The sequence below is a fragment of the Anomaloglossus baeobatrachus genome, chromosome 7 (assembly GCF_048569485.1).
Source record: "Anomaloglossus baeobatrachus isolate aAnoBae1 chromosome 7, aAnoBae1.hap1, whole genome shotgun sequence".
Taxonomy (NCBI): domain Eukaryota; kingdom Metazoa; phylum Chordata; class Amphibia; order Anura; family Aromobatidae; genus Anomaloglossus; species Anomaloglossus baeobatrachus.
In genome coordinates, this window is record NC_134359.1 from 112,713,079 (window position 1) to 112,725,524 (window position 12,446).

A 12,446-nucleotide genomic window follows, 5' to 3' on the forward strand; every position below is an offset into this window, starting at 1 on the left:
GATGAGTCAACCCAAACTGTAAAGTTTGGGGTTCGTACCAGACGTTAAAAAAAAACCTCAGTGTCCGAGTTTGGAGACTGAGTGCTGTACATATGCTAACCACTGGAGTGAGCATCAGTGTGCTCAGGTACACTTGGTGCTCATTCCAGTGAGAGCCGCCTACAGTTTCTAAATGGTTTGCACTGGGGGGAAAAAATGTTATCAGATGTAATGTGTCCCCCCTCCAAAAAAAAAAAACGCCCTCCCTCTTGTGGAAGTGATCTGTTTATAGCTGGCTGTATTTGGGCGGTGAGCCAAACTGCCCAATCAGTGATTTCCAATGGGGGTTCCGGCTCTGGGATCAAATTCAAGTTAACTCTAGGTCCCGAACTGAGTGTTATCGAAAGTCTCAACCCAGTGAACCCGAACTTCCACAGGTCCACTCATCTCTATTAATGACACCCATATCGATTAGGATAGGTTGTCGCTATGACCTGTTTGTTTTCTCATGTTTTTCTAACAAGCATGGCTTTCTCCTTGCTAATCTTATTTTACTTGCATTAACTTCTATCTTCTTCAGATTTTTTTGAAGGTGCATTAAAGGGATCAATTTTAGTGCCTTTCTATTCACTCGTTTTTTGAGAAGGGTCTGATCTACACAATTTTTTTTTTTTTTTCATGATTGACTTAAAAGTGTTGACCCTTTTCATATAATCCCAAAAAGGGTATATAGATCCCAAAGGAAGGATCAGTGAAGGGAGCAAAATATTGAAATTAATGACCCTGATTCCAGCATTGGATTTGCACTTGTTTTTGTCTAGTTTTGTGGCCTTTTTTGTTTGCACTCAATTCATAATTCTATGTGCGCCTTTTATGAGTCTGTTTCATAGATGCTCTCCTCTTTAATTTTTTTTTCTTCCCACTGGCAATTGCAGATGTATGATTCCACTGATGGATACAGACAGAAAAGGGCCCTTGTGCAAAAACAATATATGGGCCCTTTGCAATCTAAGGGGTACTTTGCACGCTGCGACATCGCAGGCCGATGCTGCGATGCCGAGCGTGATAGTACCCGACCCTGTTGCAGCAGCGATATCCTTGTGATAGCTGACGTAGCGAACATTATCGCTACGGCAGCTTCACATGGACTCACCTGTCCTGCGACCGTCGCTCTGGCCGGCGACCCGCCTCCTTGTTAAGGGGGCGGGTCGTGCGGCGTCATAGCGACGTCACACGCCAGGTGGCCAATCGGAGGGGAGGGGCGGAGATGAGTGGGATGTAAACATCCCGCCCATCTCCTTCCTTCCGCATATTCTACGGAAGCCGCAGTGACGCAGGTAGATGTTCCTCGCTCCTGCGGCTTCATACACAGCGATGTGTGCTGCCGCAGGAGCGAGGAACAACATCGGACTGTCGCGTCAGCTTAATTATGGATTACGCCGACGCTGCAGCGATGATACGATTACGACGCTTTTGCGCTCGTTAATCGTATCATCGAGCCTTTACACACTACGATGTCGCATGCGATGCCGGATGTGCGTCATTTTTAATTTGACCCCCACCGACATCGCAGCTGCGATGTCGTAGTGTGCAAAGTACCCCTAAGAACTTCACAAAATGCACAATTCCACCTGGCTTGAAGGTAGAAATGGTCCCCTGACCTCTTGGACCCCTGTGCGGTCGACCGCACAGGATGCACCTCTGATGTATCCAGCCCTGTATTATTCATTCTTTTTGACTCTTTAAAAAGTCGCAAAAGTTGAAGCAACTCTATTCCAGTGTCCCCCGTCCATAGTGATTTTCTGCACTTAAATCAAAAAGTTGCAACTTTTGTGACTTTACTTAAATTATTACATAAATTAATAGTGACAGTGAAAAAAACCGTTTTAATATTTTGCTAACTTCATGAACTATGTGTGCTATTTAGATGAATTTGGGGCAATAAATGTCAGGGAATACCACAAAAAAAGAAAAGTGAGTTCAAATAAACACAAATGATGAATCGAGCCAATGTGTGATGTTGTTTTCTATACATAGAAACATTTTTTTTTAGAGAGAGAATGTGTTCACTGAGTTCTCATTTACAAGCCAAAACAAAGCAAAATATTTTCCCCAGAAAAGGAAAGTGTAATATAGTTATTTCAGAGGAAACATTGCTGAATGCTCTTCTAAAACAGCAGGAGAGACCTTGTTTCTTATTACAAAAAAAAAAGATAGGAAGTGACAAACATTTGGGAGCGGCGGGCATTTTTGTAATGAAAAGTATCTGGCAAAAAGTTAAGTGAGATTGAAAGCTTTGAAAACTGTTAAGCTATGTTCGCACGTTGCGTCGGTGTACCTGCAGTTTATTCTGCACGTTTTCCTTCCCTTGGTTTTTGACCAAATGGCTTCTGGCCATTTTTTAGCGCTAAAAACGCATGCGTTTTTTTCGCATTTTTATTGCGTTTTTAGCGCTTTTTACATGCGTTTTTCTACTTAAAAACGCATATGCGTTTGTCATGTCATAGAACTCAAAAATAAAGTTAAATGATTCAAATACAAAAATGTCTGCCTTTCCTGTCTTGTTTATGTTAATTTGTTATGATGTCATTTCCTGAAGCAATGATAACTCTAAAATCATCAAGATTGAACATGAAAACACTTCATATGTTGCAAAATTAAAGTATACAAACACAGATTTTGATGTCACAAATTAATTTATTTCTTTACAAAGCTTTATTTACGTCATAAAGCCATTTTTATGCACAATACAACATATGTGCAACATATAATTTATATGTATGAAGAAAACATAAATTTTTATAAACAGCACACAGAAACATAAGATTAGATCATTATGAAATTAAGGTTCTGAAAATAATTGCCTGCTGAAATATCCATGAGGTTGTTGTTGGGAATGCAAATTTACATTTAACGGGGGTTGTATATTCATTTGGCTAGATTGGGGTTTTTGAGTTTGTATGCCTGGATTCAAATATTGTTGGTGCACATTTTGATTATAGGTATTTGTATTTAGAGAATAAGGTTTTGGTATGTAGATTGGGTTTGGGGCAATAGTAGCTGTATTCTTTTGGGCTGGTGGGTTTTTGACTTCGTCAAAAATTTGTTCAATTTTCGAAATAATTGCGCCAGAGGAAGGGAAACTACCCTCTTCCTCATAGCAAGTCAGCATCCCACATATGGCTGTCATGCATGTATTTTTTTTCTTCTCATCTTTAATTTTTCGTATTCTACCTGCAATACTAATGCCAAAATGATCAATGTCATCTTCTTTGGCACTAGTATTCAATAATTTTAAGGTTTCGTTACAAATAACTTCCTCCTCTAATTGGATATTTTTTGTGTTTTTTTTTTTGTTTTTTGGCTTGATATATTTTGTGGGACCTGAGGTAATTATTGTAGGTCTAGGTGGTGATTTATCTTGAACACTACCAATTTCTATCTCCCCTTCATGTTCAGATGAAAATTGATCTATATTGCCTGATGGCCCTTCCTGGTGTGGTTGATGAAGGCTCTCTTGCCCTTCTTCATCATCAACAGGTGTTTCTGCTGCTACATTTCCTGAAGTTCTGTTGAGGAGAAAGAAAACATAAAAAACAATTAAATACAATGTAATTTATTGTGATGATAACATTATTTTCAGAAAACAATGTTAACATACTGTTACATGAATACTTACTCTCTAGTTTTCCGACTTGTGCATAGAAATGACAGCTCATCATAATAGATGAAATTTGTTTTTTTAGGGGAACTGCCACTTTTCATGCCCTCATTCCTTATCTTGTGAAATCTGTCCTTAACTGAACGCCACCTTTTCCGCACATCAAGCTCTATTTTAATTGTGCAAGGAAAAAATAAAACACAAATCTTAAATTAATTTTAAAAAGTAAAGTAACAGTATAAAAACAACTAATTTAAACAACAAATATACCAATTTTATGTTGTAAGGCTGCATCAGCCTCATGCCATTGTGGGAACAGTTCAGCACAGATTGTTCCCCAACAGTCCATCCTCTTGTTTTTTTGCATGTATTCAGGGCATGTTGGATCCCAAAGGCATGGCATGGATTCAACCTGTTACATAATTATACAAAATTGTAATGAAGTGATTACTAAATTTATAAGATTATAAAGCTTGACATTATCATTATAACATTTTTTAAGCAAAATAATGAAAAATAAATCAGGTACTTACCATAGCAATTAATTTTGCTACATCGATCTTCATTCGCTGGAACCAAGCCATTTTAAATTTCAGTAGATCAAAGTATTTATATTATGAGAAATCACAATAGTAGCAGGCACTGAAACATACTCAGCTCTGTATTTATAGTTAAAAGGAAGTGATGTAGGTAATGACGTTTGTGCCTGGCAGGGCCGGATTATAGGCGGGGCAGGTGGGGCTTCAGCCCAGGGGCCCCCACCACAAGAGCTTCTGAGGGGGCCCCCACCACCATCAGTGTGAGCGCCATTTTATTAAGGTTCAGGACCACACTGTACCTTTAAGAGAATTTCAATCCGGCCATCACTATGCTGCAGACACGCCCACTGCATGATGTGGGCTGAGTCTGCAAGGATGACGTCACCGCGCTGCTGCTTCTTCGTGCCGTACAGGAGCTTGTGGGAGGACCGGAGCAGAGGCCTCGGTGGATGATGGTGAGTGACGTCATCCATCATGGTGCCGGGCAGGAGGCTGCAGTGAGGAGGGAGCAGGACGGGATTTCATAGTGTCAGCGGCAGCTCTGCCGGCAGGATCAGTGTGAGTTATTGCAGGAGTGTGACCTGCTGCAGATCAGGTCGGGCTGTCAGTGCCGGGTCATCGGCCTCATCCCTCCCCTGCAATAACACACTGATCTTCAGCAGAGACATCACTACACAGAATCCTGCACTGATCACATCTGAGCCTGCAGCACACATTACACTATGTGGCCCATATTACATATAGAATATGTGAGGTCCTGTAGGCCCAGGTGTGATCAGTGCAGGGCATTGTATATCTGTGTATATACCACATCCAGTGTACAGAGTAGTGTGATATACTGTGTACATGGTATATCACATCCAGTGTACAGAGCAGTGTGATATACTGTGTACATGGTATACCACATCCAGTGTACAGAGCAGTGTGATATACTGTGTACATGGTATATCACATCCAGTGTACAGAGCAGTGTGATATACTGTGTACATGGTATATCACATCCAGTGTACAGAGCAGTGTGATATACTGTGTACATGGTATATCACATCCAGTGTACAGAGCGGTGTGATATACTGTGTACATGGTATATCACATCCATTGTACAGAGCAGTGTGATATACTGTGTACATGGTATATCACATCCAGTGTACAGAGCAGTGTGATATACTGTGTACATGGTATATCACATCCAGTGTACAGAGCAGTGTGATATACTGTGTACATGGTATATCACATCCAGTGTACAGAGCAGTGTGATATACTGTGTACATGGGATACCACATCCAGTGTACAGAGCAGTGTGATATACTGTGTACATGGTATATCACATCCAGTGTACAGAGCAGTGTGATATACTGTGCACATGGTATACCACATCCAGTGTACAGAGCAGTGTGATATACTGTGTACATGGTATATCACATCCAGTGTACAGAGCAGTGTGATATACTGTGTACATTATATACCACATCCAGTGTACAGAGCAGTGTGATATACTGTGTACATGGGATACCACATCCAGTGTACAGAGCAGTGTGATATACTGTGTACATGGTATACCACATCCAGTGTACAGAGCAGTGTGATATACTGTGTACACACATCAGATGGCATATAATGTGTATATTGTATAACATCTGGTGTCTGTATCACAGTAAACCCGGTCAATTGCCGGGGCCCTGAGCTGCCGGGGGGCCCAATCGCGGTGGCAGGAGTGGCGTACCGCTAGTCAGGGGGCCCAGTGCTAGCGCTGTCACCAGCCTCCCCCCCGCCGAGGATCGCACTTTCAATTGTATCGGCATCGCAGTTGCCGATACAATTGAGAGCAATGATGAGATTGGGCGGCTCTCTCTCATGATTCTCCTCACTGTCTCTGTTGGCGCTCTGACAGCTCTGCAGCGGAGCTCGGTGACGTCATCACTGCGCGCCTGCTGATAGGTCGAACGACAGCAATGGACGCGCCGAGGAGACCGGAGCAGCGGGGGAACGAGGAGAAATGAGTATGTACAATCACTGTGGCCAGACGACCATGGGGGTACATTAAATGATATGGCGGCTGTACACTACATGAGGATGCCTATTGCTATCTGGTTCTCTGCACTGTGCTATATACTGGCTGTATACTACATGAGGGTGCCTAATGCTAACTGACTCTGCACTGTGCTATATAGGGGCTGTATACTACATGAGGATGCCTAATGCTATCAGGGTCTGCACTGTGCTATATAGGGGCTGTGTACTATGTGAAGGTGCTTAATATTATCTGGTCTGCTCTGTGCTATATAGGGGCTGTGTACTATGTGAGGATGCCTAATGCTATTGGCTCTGCACTGTGCTATATAGGGGCTGTGTACTACGTGAGGATGCCTAATGCTATCTGGGTCTGCACTGTGCTATATAGGGGCTGTGTACTACATGAGGATGCCTAATGCTATATGGGTCTGCATTGTGCTATATGGGGGCTGTATACTACATGAGGGTGCCTACTGCTATATGGGTCTGCATTGTACTATATGAGGACTGCTTATTGTAATATGGGGGCTGCATAGTGCCATATGGGGGCTGCATAGTGTCATATGGGGGCTGTATACTACATGAGGGTGCCTACTGCTATATGGGTCTGCATTGTACTATATGAGGACTGCTTATTGTAATATGGGGGCTGCATAGTGCCATATGGGGGCTGCATAGTGCCATATGGGGGCTGCATAGTGCCATATGGGGGCTGCATAGTGCCATATGGGGGCTGCATAGTGCCATATGGGGGCTGCATAATGCCATATGGGGGCTGCATAATGCCATATTGGGGCTGCATAATGCCATATCGGGGCTGCATAATACTATATGGAGGAATATTGAGGCTGCATAATACTATACCCCCAGAGTTGTATGTCCCTTCCACCCCAGAGCTGTATACCCTAAGAGCTGCATGTCACCCCCCCACCTCAGAGCTGTTTGTCCCCCCACCTCAGAGCCACTGCCCCCCTCTAGAGCTGTATGCCCCCCATTGCTCCATACCCCTTTCCTTAGTAATATTTATGCCCCCCCCAGTAATGTGTATGTCCCCAGCCTCTCATGTGATGTGTATATACATCGGTGTTAGTGTGCTCTATGTGCGGCCATGTCTGTTAGTGACTGCCACCAATCAGCGTGGCACAGACACATGCCCAGGAGGAGTTGGATGGAGACAAGCGGGGAGGTGAATGAGACTGTTGCCGGCTTCCCAATATTAAAAATATATATAAAAATATAAAAATGTGTCTGTGTGTGCATGTATGATGTGTATCTGTGTATGATCTGTGTATGTCATCTATGTATGTCAGTGTATATGACTGTGTCTAGATTTATGTCTATTTATATGTGTTTTTGTGAATTTCTCTTTAAATATATATGTGTATGTATGCGTGTATGTATCTGTGCATGTCTATGTGTGGATGGGGCCCACTGAGACTCTTTCGCCCAGGGCCCACAAAAACCTGGAGCCGGCCCTGCGTGTACCAGTCATGTATTCTCCTGTACACTGTGCAGGGGCGTACCTTTGGGGGGCATGCGGCATATTTGCATATTTATCAAAGGGGCACCATTGGAAAGGGTGAGGCAGCAGTATGGTGGGAGAAAATTGTAAGTAGACAGTATTGGGAAAGAAAAGTGTGAGGGGCATAGAATAGAGACTGGGTAGTGGTGGGGGATAAGCAGTATAGAGAAGGGGCGGCATGGTGGCCAGTGTGAGGCCACAGTATGCTGAGGAGGGGGAATGTGAGACGGAGGTACAGTATAGAGAAGGGGCGGCATGGTGGCCAGTGTGAGGCCACAGTATGCTGAGGAGGGGGAATGTGAGACGGAGGTACAGTATAGTGACTGGATAGTGAAGGACATAGGCAGTATAGAGAAGGGGCAGCAAGGTGGCCAGTGTGAGGGCACAGTATGCTGAGGAGGGGGAATGTGAGACTGAGGTGCAGTATAGAGAAGGGGCAGCAAGGTGGCCAGTGTGAGGGCACAGTATGGAGGAGGGCACAGTATGCTGAGAAGGGGGAATGTGAGACTGAGGTGCAGTATTTATATCTAAATGCTACAGTGCGTGCTCTACTGTTACGGCTAAAATTGTTAACGTTATTGGGCCCCCACCAGATTTTCTGCCCAGGGGCCCCCACCAACCTTAATCTGGCCCTGGTGCCTGGTTTATTTGCCTACTGCACCTGCGTTTTTGTTTTGGAAAACGCTGGTAAAAAGCATGTAAAACGCACATTAAACGCAGAATATTCACTTCAACATGCGTTTTGCCATTTCTCATTGACTCCAATGTTAAGGAAACGCTGCAGAAATGGCAAAAACAACTGACATGCTGCTTCTTTTTCAGCATGGTTTTTGACCACAAATATGCAAATTAAACGCTGCAGGAAAAAAAAGCAAAGTGCAGACAGGATTTCTGCTTTTCCCATAGACTTTGCAGGAAATCAAAAACGCATGCATTTTAGCGCAAAAACGCTGCAGCCAAAAACGCTGCAGAAACGCGGAAAAAAACGCAACGTGCGAACATAGCCTTACAGAACCTAATTTGTCTACTTGTTAATGTCTGATTCATGACAATATGTTTTCATGTATCAAGTATTGACTTAACTGACAACTTGGTAGTTGCCAGATACAATAATGTCTGGGTGGGCAGCCATAAGGCTGATTAAGGGTGGTGTCTCATGCAGACTGATACTTTTGTCTAAAAGATACTTGGAAATATAATATCGAATTAACCCTTTTAAAGTAAGTAATAGAGATGATCAAATCCATCTGCTGCAATTTGACTTTGAGTCAGATTTCACAAAGGTCCTGACAAATTGAAATAATTCGCAATTTGATTCAGGCAAAAATAAACCAAAAACAATAAATGTCTGGAGATATTTTGCATATTATCAAATATTGCATCAAACAGAGAGCGGACACACAGGGCATCAGGTCTGGCCATGCAAGTATAGGAAGTGGCTATATTACCCAACTCCTACGATGGTTAAATATAATATGTCCAATGTATTTTATAGTATGTGCATCATAATAGTTGTGTTTGATAAAATGACTAAGTGTTGCTTAGCTGGAGCAGTCGGTGCCATTTAGCGGACGAAACTTTATAGCGTTTGTAATGAATACTGCATTTTACTCTGTAATTTGTGATTAATGTATTAACCATGTAATGTAGAGTATAAGGATTAGAGTAAGTGAAGGTTTTAGTATGTACAGTGTGGGAGATATTTGCCGATTACCAAAGGAATGAAGAGCCAGGGTGGGAGGAGTGACAGAGCAGATAGTTGGCTGGTGAGACAGGCCAGGAAGAAGTTAGTTGTGTAGAGGGGTTCCTGGTGTGTGGACGATGCTTGGTAACTTGGGCCTATTGGGGAACCTGTAGATATCCTCCAAGTGTCCGGAGCTTACAGGTCACCTCGGGATGGGCTTAGAAGCATCCAGAGACTAGACGTAAGTGGCCCAGATAAAGAGTTCCTTGGGACGTGCCTAGGGAAGGCGAGGAGCTGAAGTTGTCCAAGGTAGTGAGTGGACATTGGTAGCTGTGGAGAGAAGAGCAAGGGTAAGTGGAGGCTTAGACTCAGCAGCTGTAAGGCTAATTTCCAGGCAGCTGGCTAGGCAGAAGAAGCACTCCAGAGAACAGCAGCAGCAGAACGGAATAGAAATGGCCATGTCTGATGAAAAGATTGAAGAACTAATAATCCATTCCATGTTGTTTTTGTTGTAAATAGACTCTGTGTGTTGGCCTACCACGTCTACTATGGTGACCGGCTGAGGACACTCCCCTGAAGACCAAAGTAAGTGTCGCGCTCCCAGTCCGGGGTAGATAACAAACACAAATTAATTCTGCTGAAGTAGAGCGGACTCCTGTCGTTCCGGCATTTCCTCCCCTGTACACAAGCATCCCCATTATGTGTAGCAAATAAGGGAGGCCATAGCCATTATAAAAGATGAGGAAAGGATAAGCAGTAAATATTTTAGAGTTTTATAGCTTCTGCATAGGATTTCAAGACTCAACATTAAAGATAGGTAAAAATTCCTAAATCAACATGTATGGTTCTACTATAGCACTGAAAAACATAGAAAATAGGAGTAGAGTTGAGCGTGGTTCGAGGTTCGCCAGTTCGCGGTTCGAGTGATTTTGGGGGGTGTTCTAGATCGAACTAGAACTCGAGCTTTTTGCTAAAAGCTCGACAGTTCGAGTTACGTTCGAGAACGGTTCTATCAGCAAAAGCAGGGCTTTTTACAGCTACAGTGTGCAGGGAGCCATCGCTGGCAGCCTGCCAGAAGCTGGTAACCAAGATAAACATCGGGTATCCAAGCAAAGCGATTTGGTTAGTAACCCGATATTTACCCTGGTTATGCGTGCAGGGAGCCAACACTTCCCCGCTAGGCACCGCCCCCTCCTGCACTCAGCATGTACACACACACACTCACCTGTTCCCAGCCATGCAGTCCCCGGCACTGACGTCCTCAGCACCACATGGCAGCGCTAGGCTCCGGCCACCTCGCACCCGCACACATAGCCCCGCTATGCTCCGCCCACCTCGCACCCACACAAATTACCTCGCTAGGCTCCGCCCACTTCACACCCACACACATTGCCCCGCTAGGCTCCGCCCACCTCGCACCCGCACACATTACCCCGCTAGCTCCGCCCACCTTGCACCGAACACATAGCCCTGCTAGGCTCCGCCCACCTCGCACCCGCACACATTACCTCGCTAGGCTCCGCCCACCTCGCACCCGCACACATTACCTTGCTAGGCTCCGCCCACCTCGCACCGCACACATAGCCCTGCTAGGCTCCGCCCACCTCGCACCGCACACATTACCCCACTAGGTTCCGCCCACCTTGCACCGCACACATAACCCCGCTAGGCTCCGCCTACCTCGTACCCACACACATTACCTCGCTAGGCTCCGCCCACCTCGCACCGCACACATAGCCCCGCTCGCTAGGCTCCACCCACCTCGCACCGCACACATTACCCCGCTAGGCTCCGCCCACCTTGCACCCGCACACTTACCCCGCTACGCTCCGCCCACCTCGCACCGCACACATAGCCCCGCTAGGCTCCGCCCACCTCGTACCCGCACACATTACCTCGCTAGGCTCCGCCCACCTCGCACCGCACACATGGCCCCGCTCGGCTTACCTGCGGTGATGAAGTCCTGCCCTCCCGACCTCAGCGCTGACACTGTCCTCCATGGCTGCCGCTTCACATCTGTCACTGCGACCCGAGACTGTCACTAGCGGTGACGCCATGGGCCGCTCGCGATACTTGGCTGTGAAGGTGATTGAAGTCAGTGTGCAGTATCAGCAGTGCCGGAGATCAGCGCAGGTAATGTACCTCGCTCCTGACAGCAGCACTTGTCATGCTCTGCAGTGACCTGGGCTGATCTTCTGATGTTAGCTCAGGTCACTGCATTGCTCTCCCAGCCAATGGGGAACATTCTGTTCTTCATTGACTGGGACAGTGACTATGGTATGGATCGTCATGAGAACCGCTTGGATTACAGCAGACCTGGATTTGTTTTTCTTTCTAATAAATTGGTGAAAGAGGCAATGTGTTGGGCAGTGTTTTTTCAAATAAAAATGTGTTTGTCGTCTATTTTTTTTTTTATTACTGACTGGGTTGGTGATGTCGGGTATCTGATAGACGCCTGACCTCACCAACCCCAGGGCTTGATGCCAGGTGACATTACACATCTGGTATTAACCCCATATATTACCCCGTTTGCCACCGCACCAGGGCACGGGATGAGCACCATGATTGGCGCATCTAATGGATGCGCCACTTCTGGGGCGGCTGCGGCCTGCTATTTTTAGGCTGGGAAGTGTCCAATAACAGTGGACCTCCCTAGTCTGAGAATATCAGACCCCAGCTGTCTGCTTTACCTTGGCTGGTGGTCCAATTTTGGGGGGACCCCTACGTGTTTTTTTTTTTTAAATTATTTATTTAATTTAAAATAACAGCGTGGGGTGCCCTCAGTTTTGAATTACCAGCCAAGGTGAAGCTGCCAGCTGTGATCTGCAGGCTGCAGCCGTCTGCTTTACCCTAGCTGGCTACAAAAATAGGGGGAACCCCACGTCATTTTTGTTTTTTAAATTTATTTATTTATTTTGGTAAATACAAGGCTAAGCACCCCTTAGTGCCACATGAAAGGCACCAAAGGGTGCAAAATTACAAAATGCAGGAGAGTGGGACATTATGTGTCTTTCTGCCATTATAATGACAGAAAAGACTGATATGAAG